The sequence below is a fragment of the Tribolium castaneum genome, chromosome 9, assembly GCF_031307605.1.
Source record: "Tribolium castaneum strain GA2 chromosome 9, icTriCast1.1, whole genome shotgun sequence".
Classification (NCBI taxonomy): Eukaryota; Metazoa; Arthropoda; class Insecta; order Coleoptera; family Tenebrionidae; genus Tribolium; species Tribolium castaneum.
In genome coordinates this window covers 12,666,484-12,678,688 of record NC_087402.1, presented here as the reverse complement: position 1 = coordinate 12,678,688, position 12,205 = coordinate 12,666,484, and the positions used below count along the sequence as shown (strand labels likewise).

General features: G+C 33.7%; 1 protein-coding gene across 4 annotated transcripts in view; it reads right to left on the bottom strand.

Annotated features, from left to right (window-relative positions):
- Positions 1 to 12,205, bottom strand: part of LOC103312764 (tRNA (34-2'-O)-methyltransferase regulator WDR6) — a 100,053-nt gene that overhangs the window by 40,992 nt on the left and 46,856 nt on the right. For 3 of the 4 annotated variants that reach the window (XR_010335433.1, XR_010335434.1, XR_010335435.1), the window contains exons 4-5: positions 278 to 397; positions 16 to 227 (exon numbers count right to left, since the gene is read on the bottom strand). The exons of the other annotated variant lie outside the window; for it this stretch is intronic. The gene's annotated coding sequence lies outside the window, so the exon portion shown is untranslated. The remainder of the gene's footprint in view (positions 1 to 15; positions 228 to 277; positions 398 to 12,205) is intronic. 4 annotated transcript variants of the gene reach the window in all.

Below are 12,205 nucleotides of genomic sequence, written 5' to 3'. Positions count from 1 at the left end.
TTCTATAAAACTTACTTCTTTAATTTAAGGCATTATGATCCTTTTTATTTTTTAGGAATTCGAGGTAGCTGGGCTCATTGAGTTCTCCTCTTCTTCTTCTTTCACCATCATTTCATACCAATCCTTTTGTTTTACTTTATCGGCCCGATGACACTTCCAAATGTGTCTTTCGAGCCGATACCAAAGAAGAACGTGAGCTTTATTGTATGGACATATTATCACATCCTCTGAAAAAAAAATATTTCCAACTAAACTACTAAAAAAATATTAAACTTACCAGGAGTATTATAAATCGAACTCTTTCTGATGGCTTCCATTTCTCGAGCAATTGGTGTTATTGTATTACACAAGAACTGTGTTACACAACACAACACATTAACTTTTATACAGTTTGAATCTAGGAAAACAAATTAAAAATTAGTGTTTATTGAAATAAACTTGAATACCATTTTAGCTCACGCAAAACACATTAATCAAAAAATTGAATCCTGAGTGAGCCAGAACCAGCACTATTTATCATTCAAGGTTACGCAAAACACATGAATCAAAACATTGAATCCTGAGTGTGCCAGAACCAGTACTATTTAACTACTATTTCATCGTTGAGATAGACTTTAACGTTTTTCAAATTGCAGTGATCGAATTGATTGTAATCTTTGGAAAGTTGATTTTTTCTATCAGTTTGAAGTCCGAAAAATATATATTGTTGTTATTCGATTGATGTTTTAATAGACCATCTATGTCGTTAAGTTTGTGGTAACAGAGGATACTCATGCAATTCTCTGCTTCTAAAGGGACCATCTAGTTCACGATTCTTTGATAACGTATCAATTAGACGTAATCGTTCTGCATTCGAAACTGTTATATGAGACATTTTCCAAAAGATTTTTGAAATGTTAATTTTCACGTTATGTACTGTGTCATCGTTAACAACTAGAGCATTTAGATCAGTATTGCTTCGAACAAGAACAAGTTCTTGGCGAACATTCACACAAACCCAATATTAGTCTCAATGGAATAACTACATTAAAGTATCCAGAATCTTGACCAATAATTGTTGATGGAGATTTAGGAAACCATCCAGCATTTTGAAGAACAATACTTTCATTAGTATTGTACATTGCATAACCTTTCATAATTCATGCTAAACCTGGATTTCGTACTCTATCAACTACATTACCAGCAATCTCATAACTTACTTCATTAAACATTAACATTATACCATTATTATCAAATTTAACGTTTGGTGAAATTATGGTTTCATGTTTATTATTTGTTGCGATTACTTTTCCTTCAATATACAATGAACTCAACCAAGGAAGTGTATATACATCTTGATGTTCGATTGGTAATCGTATTTCATCATTCAAATTGAAAGAAGTGGATGCGTATGGTTGATGCGTACGTTTTTCAGCATAACTTATTGATGTATCAAAAACAGCTTTTTCATTTGCATTTAATTTTTCAAAATTCATTTAAATACACAACGTAATAATAGACGCACACTTATTTCACACTAATACAGTAAAACCGAGAGATTTAAGAAAGTTCTTGTTTTTCGATGTTAATCGTTTTGGTCTACGATGTCGACTAAGTGATTTACTCGTAATGTTTGTTGACGTATTTATACAATTTTTATTGACATTAAACCGTTTACGGTAGGAATCAAAAACTAATCCCATAATTTTTATTATTATTTTTGTTTTATTTTATGTTGAGAGGAGCTTTTTAAGATGCAACCTTACCGTGATGGCTTCACCACGAAAATTGACTACATTTACATCTTGATCAGTTATTTTAAGTACCAATAAAGAAATTTCATTTCGATTAATTGGTAAATAGATTACATTGGTTGGCGCTTCTACAATTCGATATCCGGGAGGTACAGTTGGAAAAAACTCATGTAAAACATGTACTGCTTTTCCATTTCTATATGAAGACGACACCAGATTGCAATGTACACATAAAGCGTTTACTTTATAAATTTTAGCCGGCAAAGGAGAAATGTGTTCCTGGCTCTTTTTAATTTCCAATCCTACCATGGCAACGATCCACTGCTACGGAGATGCCCCTGCAGAAGTCCGCATCGAAAAATCCGGCATACTCACACTTCAACCCAAATGCCGTTGCTACACCGAATCAACTGTTCTCATTGCCAATACTAACTCTCTAGCCAATGCCATAAATTTCATGCCTGACATCAACCTCAATGAGGATGACTGTTGTATCAGGAAGATAGAGATTATAAAATCCGAAGAAATGGAACCTATTAACTTAAAAAACCTGAACCTCGAGGAACTACAAAATGCACACGACAAACTTGCCCAGTACGACAACATAATCCAAGATTCTCTCAACAAACCCTTTATAAGCAAAAGAATCCATTGGTTTAGCCTACTATGTGGAATTTTAATAATCATCTCACTAGCTCTATTTTTCTACTGTTGTTGCTGTAATTGCTTCAACTTTTTCAAACTCCCAATTATCGAAAGATTTCTCTCAAAAAACAACACAAAATGCAACATCTTTGAAATTTGCATAAACAGTAAGAACTCAATATCGAACAACAAACTATATCCAACCATAGCATCACAACAAGATTTCCAAGATTTCCGTATAGTTCCCTCAAATCAATCACCGAAGAAAACGAGCAAACCCCAATAAACAACGAATCTACGATATTAGGATCAACGAACCTTCAATGCGATTCCAATACACGGAAAACAAACAAACAAAAGACTCTATTAGAGACTGTTTATTTATACCCAGAAGTGCGACTATCTGTCATGAAATTGTCACGTCTTTTTCCCTTTGTGTTATGTATATCATTATATTTTTTATTATTATGCATTAAAATATATAGATACATATACCTTTTATATTCTCATATAGCTTTTACATGTATTCGATAGTTTTAATTTTTATTATTACTATATTCTATTATCATATTATATTATTATTATATTATTTGACACTACTTACTATCTTTACACTATTTTCTTAATAGTTATAAGAAATTTGTTAAATGTTTAAATTCAATTTTATTATGATTTTTTTCTTATTCAATTTTGTCAAGCATGTTTAATCCAAACAAAATTTTTATAGGGGGAGGTGTGTTATGTACCACAACTGTGCGTGCGATCGAATATTTATTTATACGTACGAAAAGCCACCCGCTTCGCACAAGTTGAAAGCAACTATCCTCATCTCCAATATTCTTTTAAGTTTTAGAGATAATATTTAAAAATCTTATTGTTTAGGAATAACATCCCTATTTTGTATAATTTAGAACATACGGTTACATTTGGTACCATATGGTAATTCGTAAATCTAAGGGTAAAACCCAACCAATCACATCATAGTCAAAAACCAATGAAATATCTGAAAGACAACAGAGGGATGTTCCAGTTCAGCCCATGAGGCAATATTATAAAAGTTCCTTTTTACCATTAGTTCTAACAGTTCTAATAGTTTTAACAGTTCTAAGAGTTCTAAAAGCTCTGCAAGTTCTTCAAGTTCCTTAATAAGAGTCAGAGTCGGTGAATTGTACTTGTACGAAAGATCTATTCTTTTAAATAAAGTGGTGTCAGAAGTTCCTGAAAGTTTTATTAACCAAAAAATATAACAGCGTGCTACTTGCTTATTGTTTTTTTTATTTCTCGTAGGCTTGTAGTTATGCCAATAATGCAAGCTACTTGCATATTATTGTTTTTGTTGTTTTGTTGTTTAAGCTGTTTGTGTTCAATTGGCCAATTGTTCCTTGTTTGTTTGTTTAATGTTATTGTTTGAATCATTTCTATTTCATTTTGATATTTGAACATTATTATCAACTGCAGGATTTAAACAATGCTTTCCTCCCCACAGGTGTTTTATTGTACTCTTTTTGTAAAACACAACGTAGGTTCCTCCATTTTGATGACGATTACGACTTTTGTATTTTTTATTTGAGATAAGGCGGACAAAAAGAAGGTGGGGGCCCTTTGGGTCATCAACTCATCACAGTATAATCGTTAGGTTCGCGGTCGTACAAAACAAACATTCAAGTTAATAGTTTTTAATAAATAACCAAAAACATCTTAAAATTAATCTCCATTTTTTAGTCACATAAGTTACTTTTTCCACCTGCATTTACTATGGATAAATAAGACTTTTTGGGGGAATTGCGATGGTATTTTCTTGTTAGTCCAAACTTGTTAGTTTTTTGTTAAATCTTTAAAAAAAGTAGTAGTATGCAACTCTTTATACATCCGTTGGAGGGTTTAAACGAACACTCTCATGACTGATGGCCCATGGAGGCTACCTGGATTGACCCTAACGATGGACTGTAACAGTTGTGGTTTAGCTTTCTGAATAAGTAAAAAATAAACATGCCTAATTCCAGAATTTTAATTTTAGTCGGCATTCGGTATTTGAAATTAAACATGATGAAATATTTAAGCGTAATTATAATTGACAAGAACACACGCAAAGTGCCAAAGTTTTGATTTATAAAACCATAGCAGTATAGTAAAAAGCACAATAGGTTACACCGTGCTAAAACAATTACACGGCCCTCATGAGAGGACACTATTGTGCTTAAAAAAATATAACAAATACCAATAAACCAAAAACAAAGAATATAATAAATAAATTATCAAAGGTCTTTTCGAAAATTTTTCTCAGCGGTTTATTTCTGTTGAACCTTAAATCAACAATTTTAGGTAGCATTAAAAAATTTGGGTACAAATTAAATGCACAGTATTTTATTTAAACGACAAGTATTTTTAATCAGTAAAAATAATAAATGAACAGTAAAAATAATAAATGCACAGTAAAAATAATAATTACACAGTAAAAATAGTAAATGCGCAGTAAATAATAGCATCTCAAAACTAGAGAGTGTAAAATTCCACATTTCGAGTTTTACATTTTCGAGTTTAATTGTTTGAGTATGTTTCCTTTTAGTTTAGTTTCTAGTATCCTTTTAGCCTGCAAACTAGCTACTGAGCGTTTATTATTTATACTGTGGATATACGATTTTTTTACTGGGCGTGGTTTACTTGGCCTTTAATTGTTTTACTGTGCAAAAATGAATTAAATTTTTTACTGTGCAAAAATGAATTAAATACTGATCATTTATAATTTTTTGCTGATCAAAATCGAATTTATTACTGATTGCTTTATTACTACCCAAAAAATTTCAAGAATTAGGGGCATATTTGTAGACCAAAAGTCGTGTCGTTCAATAATGAGGCAAGCTAGGTCATCTTTTTCTGTGTACATTACAAAGTAGCATATGTGATTGTCTTTGCACTTGGTACGTATAATTATGGTTAGATTTTAGTTTAATTTTACCAGAATTTGTAACAGTACAATAAGTACTGGCTTCTTCAATTTTTAAATCTCGAGCAGAAAATGGACACTACCTCAATGATTGCATTGTCACTTATATTAGCTTTGTTCGCGGACGATTTTTAGAACTAATCCTGAACTAGTCCAGGATTTATTTAAAGTGCATGTGCGGTTCAGAATCAGTTACGGATTTTCGTCCACTGCGAACGATAATTATCGTTATGAAGTGCACACTAATTGTTTTAAAACTAATGAGTCATCCAAACTTATTCCCAAGTTAAAAATAAGTTATCCAAAAAACCTTGAAACGAAAAGTTCTAATTGTATAAAACAAACCATTTTCAAATTTATAAACTTTATTTTATAAGATGGTGGGATGGATCTAGTTACAGAGACAAGAAATAAAACAAAATTGCTTTAGTCGACTAGTTTCGTTCTATATCGAACATCATCAGAACTTAAAGCAGTATTAATTACATAATTAAAAAAGTTTAAAAATTAAAACAGACATGGCACTAATACTGGTGGCAAGGCAAAACAATTTTTAAACTTTTTAAATTATGTAATTAATACATTCTTTAAGACCTGGTAATGTTGGAATTAGAACTAGTCAACCAAAACAATTTTGGTTTATTTCTTGTTCCTGTAACTGAATCCATCCCACCATCATAAATTTTCCATGAAATAACTTCGTCAAAAAAAAGTTTTTTTTATAAATAATTTCGAAGATATTAAATGAATCTCGGTAACTAAAACAGACAATTTCTTTATTGTGATTCAAACCCATTTCCAACCTCAAAAAGCTCTAAAGATACGACAGTAACAGAGACAAAACCGCTTTCATCAATTACGCAAGTCTAGAACTAAAAATCCTACATCGAGTCCGAAGATCGTTTGGAGTGGTTCGTGAGGCCGGAACAAAAGATTCTCTATCGCGATCGTAGGACTGTTGGCCATTCATAGCTGTTGTTATCCCGATTGCCGAAACCGCGGCGAAAATGGATACCGTTTTTTTCGAATACCGTCAGGAAAAACGGATAACCAGCGTAAACTAGCATGGGCTCAATTTATTAACAGAGAAGACTTGCCCGAACGAGCGATATTGTGTGAGGTAAAATACCCAATTTTGAGAATATTACATTCTATAAAAATGTATTTGTCACTAACACTAATTTCAGATGCATTTTGAAAGTGACAACTTCGAGCAAAACCGGCAAGACAACAGAAAGTTGTTAAAACGCAGTGCTATTCCAACTATTAGAATGAAACGGGCGTTATTAGGTAATAGCAAGTCTAAAAATTCTATGATCGTTCTGTTGTATATATACATAAATACTAGAGATAGTTAACAGAATTATTATAAACTTGCAGATGTATCACCTCCTGATGTATCACCTGATGTATCACATTTATTAAACAACCAACAAGAAAAGGATGAACTGTTGAAAAATCTGCAAAATGAATTGAGAGCTGCGAATGCAAAAATTACAACCTTAAAAAACCAATTTATTATTCTTGAAGATAAGTTCAAAATACTGTTTACTGCGGATCAAATAAGTGAGAACTAAAATATGGTAATCATCGAGGAATTGAATGGTCAGTTGAAACGATACAAAGGTCACTTAAGCTGTATATGGCATGTGGAGCTAAGGGTTATGAAGAGCTGTGCAGACAAAAATTTCCCCTACCAGCTATCAGAACACTGCAACATAGAATTTCTAGTCTCAAATTGCAGCCAGGTGTATTGGAAGATATTTTCAATCTACTTAAGTTTAAGGTGAATGGTGGGGGTATTCATTGGCATTTGCTGCATAACTGATATAACAATGTGGTTACTTTAAATTGTAGCAATTGCACTAAACATATTTTCTATTTTAGGTGGCGTCCTTTGACGAGCATGAAAGACATGCTGCATTACTCTTAGACGAAATGGCTATACGTCCAATGCTTCAGTATGACAATTCCACTAAATCTATTGTGGGAAGGCCAACAATATTATTGCCTGGGAATTTAGATAGTTCTAAGGAAGTAGCATCACATGCATTAGTTTTCATGCTCGCCGGAATGAGTACGAGATAGAAACAGACTGTTGGATATGAGCTAACTGCAAAGTCACATAGCGATGATAAGTCCTTAAAAAATATTTGATCATATTAGACGAGCAAATGATCTAGACGTGACAGTCAAATGTATCATATCTGACATGGGTCCCCTAAATAGAGCTTTCTGGGGACTCCTTCACATTTCAGCAACAGACATAGAAAAAAAGTAAACCAAGAAAGATTGTATATAATGCCGGATCCTGTACATGTTTATTATTCAACCCTTCTTACAATCTATTAAGGAACATATTCAAAATTTATAAAACAAAAACCATTAAACAAGTCTTTGGCACCCCTAGATTACAATAATGATATAAAAATTATATAGAGTAATAAAAATTCTCAACACAAAAACAAGTCTTATACTACTCGCAAACTTAAAACAAAAAAGGAACAGTCTTCTCTATAAATAAAAATTATTGTAAAACTCAATGTTCCATTTCTTCCCTTCTTTTTACTAACGTTTCTAAAGATATAACTTATCTTTCTCCATTTTCATTCTATTTTTTTAATTAGCATTAACATTTCTTTCCGATCTGCTTTTTTGGACAAAAGCTCCTCTTGTTTGGTCTCTAGGCTTTGTTTTCGCTTACAGATAATCATTAGTAATACTTTTCCTTTCCTTTCTACAGGCCTTTTTTTTTAATTTATTTCAGTCGTATTAACTGGTTGTGTTATATTATTATTGTCACTAACGTGGATCATACGCTGTACGTCTATTGTATGTGGGCTACTATTACTAGGTTTGCTTCCCAGGAAGTCATCTAATAACTGATAAAAAAGGAAGCGAAACAAACCTCTGCCAGTTCTTTTCTTGTTACCCTTGCTGGCTTTGTACGTGCGTAGCAAATTCTGCCATTTTTTATAGCACTCAGCAGAAGACATTTCGATTTTTTTACTACATAACTCATGTTGACATGTTCATCCACATTTCTTTCTTCTTTTTTGAGTGGTGTAGGTCGTCATAATTGCTTTCTATGGAACGTATTAGGGCACACGTGCTTTCTAAGTCCAGCCCTGTTTCTCTGCCACCTCTGCTTCAATACGGAACTTCGGTTCGGTCAAAAGTGTTGGGTTCTTGGTTTTATTACACTTTGCATGAAAGAGCAAAGACTGGGCAAATATCACATCAGCTTCAGTCCTCTTGGCATCTTCTGGTGCTAGGTAAAGCGTATAGGTTTCATTGGTTTCGGGATATGTTAATTCGATTTCGACGGAATACATGTTCTCTGTTTAGATGTATATAAATACCTTCCATTAACAATTCAATAACAACTTATAGTCCGGGACATTTGTATATGAGATACGTCACAGCGCATACCTTGACGCGAGACTATATAGAGCACAAAAACTAGATAAGAGCTCAAATTTAGGGAACTTGGTTGTTTGATGTGTTTGACAGATGGCAAATGTAAACAATAATAAAAATTTAAATATTTCTTTATTGTAGTAAAGTACAGCAAAACGTACCAACTAGAACACTTAAAAACAAATGGAGAAACTTTCAAATGCTTTGAAGTACCGTTGCTGGATTACTGTTGAGGTTATGTTTGATCTTGGTATGACTGTCAGATTTAAAGTTGAAATTTGCATTAAAAAGGCCATAAAAGCCTCGAAGTGCCTTTTAGGGTAGTCATCGTCATGTTCCAATTGCATGCCCCCCCTCTGCCACATCAGTAAAATTTGCCACAAAAGTTTTAAAAAACGACTTTAAACAACAAAAAAGGCCCTATTTTCATTAACAATGAGACATACCTCGCTGCATGCGGCACGACATAGGCCTCATAGACCAATCTCATTGTGAATGGTTTTCGCTGAGATCACTTTGAGAGGGTTTCACTGAGACTGACGTTGGCGGAAGGCTGAAACCTGCCTCGCGACAAGTCTTTGCGCCAACATTCGAAAACGCTGTCAATGGTTTAAAATGATAAACTGTGTCAGTTTTTTGTGTCTTTTGGGATTAGTCTTTGAGTTCTGTCGCGCCGCATGTAGCGAAGCAGATCTCATTGTGAATGGGTTCTTTAAGGAACAGTTTCACCATTAACAACACCATTAACAACAGTTACACCACAAGACATACACTGAGACGGCCTCATGCCTCATATCATGGCTTGTAATTGACAGCGTTTTATAGAATGATTTGGAATCATAATGCAGAGATTGTTGCGAGACAGGCAGGCAGGTCTCAAGCCTACTGCAGAAGTCGCTCTCAGTGAGTCCATGTCTTAGAGATGCAAGACCAATTTAGACCATTTACAGTAAGATTGGTGTCCGAGACCTATGTCATGTAGGAAGCCAAACTTCATCGTGAATGGACCCTTTTCAATGGGGGTGTGCTTTTTGAATAAATTTGAAATGGCCTTTTTGAAAAAAGCAGTTGTCTCTCTTTTATTCATCTATTCAACACGTTTGTATTCGATGCACTTACACCAATTTCATTATCAGTGTCATGATTATCAGGCAAGGGCAAAGTGGAATTGGGGGCAACCCAGAAATAAAAACACTTTAATTTCCTTTATTAGTAGGCTATATTTTTTATAGACGACTACTCTCAGATAGAGACGTACAAAAATGTAAACAAGAGTAAAACTTATTTTTTCTCAATATTTCACACTATTCTTCCACACGTCCACAGAAAAATCAGAAAGCGCTTCTTGTTATAAAGTCCTTAATATGTTTTTCGACGATGGCTGAGACTTTGTGACGTATTTGTTAAACGTAAGTTTTCAAATACCCCATGCCAGTGCAAAGGAGTTATATTAACAATTTTATGGGATTATTTTTAACTTTACAGCCATTCTGGTTGAAACAAGAGTGACTACCAGGAAATAACAACGAAAAAAGTGGACCCAAAAGGCTTCAGCTAACCCTTTACACCAGAAAAGACAAAAACATAAAGAACGTATCTGTAAATGTCGTGAACTTACTTTGAAGTAAACAGTGGGCTCCATCTATAACTCATAATTACTTGAACCGCAATTCCCATCATCAAAATGTGCAAAACTGCGATAAGTGAGGTTATGCAGTTATGCACTTTGTTTTCCAGTTTTTCACACAAAATATATCACAAATTGCACAAATCGTACAACCAGCGATAGTCAGTACTGTCAGTACGTCACAGCAGCTTTCTCCAGCACAATCACTGACTGCAATTCTGTGTTGTGCCATTCCCGTCTCATCATATAATCTAAGTAGTTGTTATATGACAAGTAATGTTTCTACCTTCAAAAATATTTGCGTAAATATGTTATTATCCCGTTAGTACACACTTTTAAAGCAGCCACTGGTTATATAGATTAAAATTATAACATTTCCTTTGTTATTGTGTTATTGTTTACATCAGTCAGCTGTTTACTGTCATTTTCTAATGCTACCAATTTAAAAAATGTCCCTGTTATTAAAGCGCAAGGACCATAGAATGAGAGAGAGAACATTTTTTGTTCACATAGACGCTGAATACACGTATAAATGTCAGAAAATTCAAATTTTTTATGTCCAAATAGAAATGTCCCGGACTAGTCCGGGACATTTCTATTTGGACATAAAAAATTTGAATTGGCTGACATTTATACGTGTATACAGCGTCTATGTGAACAAAAAATGTTCTCTCTCTCATTCTATGGTCCTTGAGCTTTAATAACAGGGTCATTTTTTAAATTGGTAGCATTAGAAAATGACAGTAAACAGCTGACTAATGTAAACAAAGGAAATGTTATAATTTTAATCTATATAACCAGTGGCTGCTTTAAAAGTGTGTACTAACGGGATAAAAACATGTTTAAGCAAGTATTTTTGAAGGTAGAAACATTACTTGTCACATAACAATTACTCAGATTATATGATGATAAGACGGGAATGGCACAACACAGAACTGCAGTCAGTGATTGTGCTGAAGAAAGCTGCTGTGACGTACTGACAGTACTGACTGTCGCTGGTTGTATGAGGCCGTCTCAGTGTATGTCTTGTGGTGTACATTGAAACTGTTTCTTAAAGAATCCATTCACAATGAGATTTGCTTTGCTACATGCGGCGCGACAGGACTCAAAGACTAATCCCAAAAGACACAAAAACTGACAGTTTATCATTTTAAGCCATTGACAGCGTTTCCGAATATTCGTGCAAAGACTTGTCGCGACGCAGGTTGCTGATCTCAGCAATGCAAAAAACCTCTGATACAAATTACAAAACCATTCACAATGAGATTGGTCTATGAGGCCTATGTCGTGCCACATGCAGCAAGATATGTCTCATTGTTAATGAAAATAGGGCCTTTTTTGTTGTTTAAAGTCGTTTTTTAAAACTTTTGTGACAAATTTTACTGATGTGGCAGAGAGGGGGCATGTAATTGGAACATGACGGTGACTACCCTAAAAGGCACTTCGAGGCTTTTATGACCTTTCTAATGCAAATTTCAACTTTAAACCTGACAGTCATACCAAGGTCAAACATAACCTAAACAGTAATCCAGCAACGGTACTTCAAGGCATTTGAAAGATTCTCCATTCGTTTTTAAGTGTTCTAGTTGGTACATTTTGCCGTATGTTACTACAAAAAAGAAATATTTAAATTTTTATTATTGTTTACATTTGTCATCTGTCAAACACATCAAACAACCAAGTTCCCTAAATTTGAGCTCTTATCTAGTTTTTGTGCTCTATATAGTGTTACGGATTTACTTACTATTAATGACTTATTTATATTTAATATTATTTGCGTTACCTAATTAGTTTTTCTTAATACGTTACCTAACTGATATGTATGATATGCTTTCT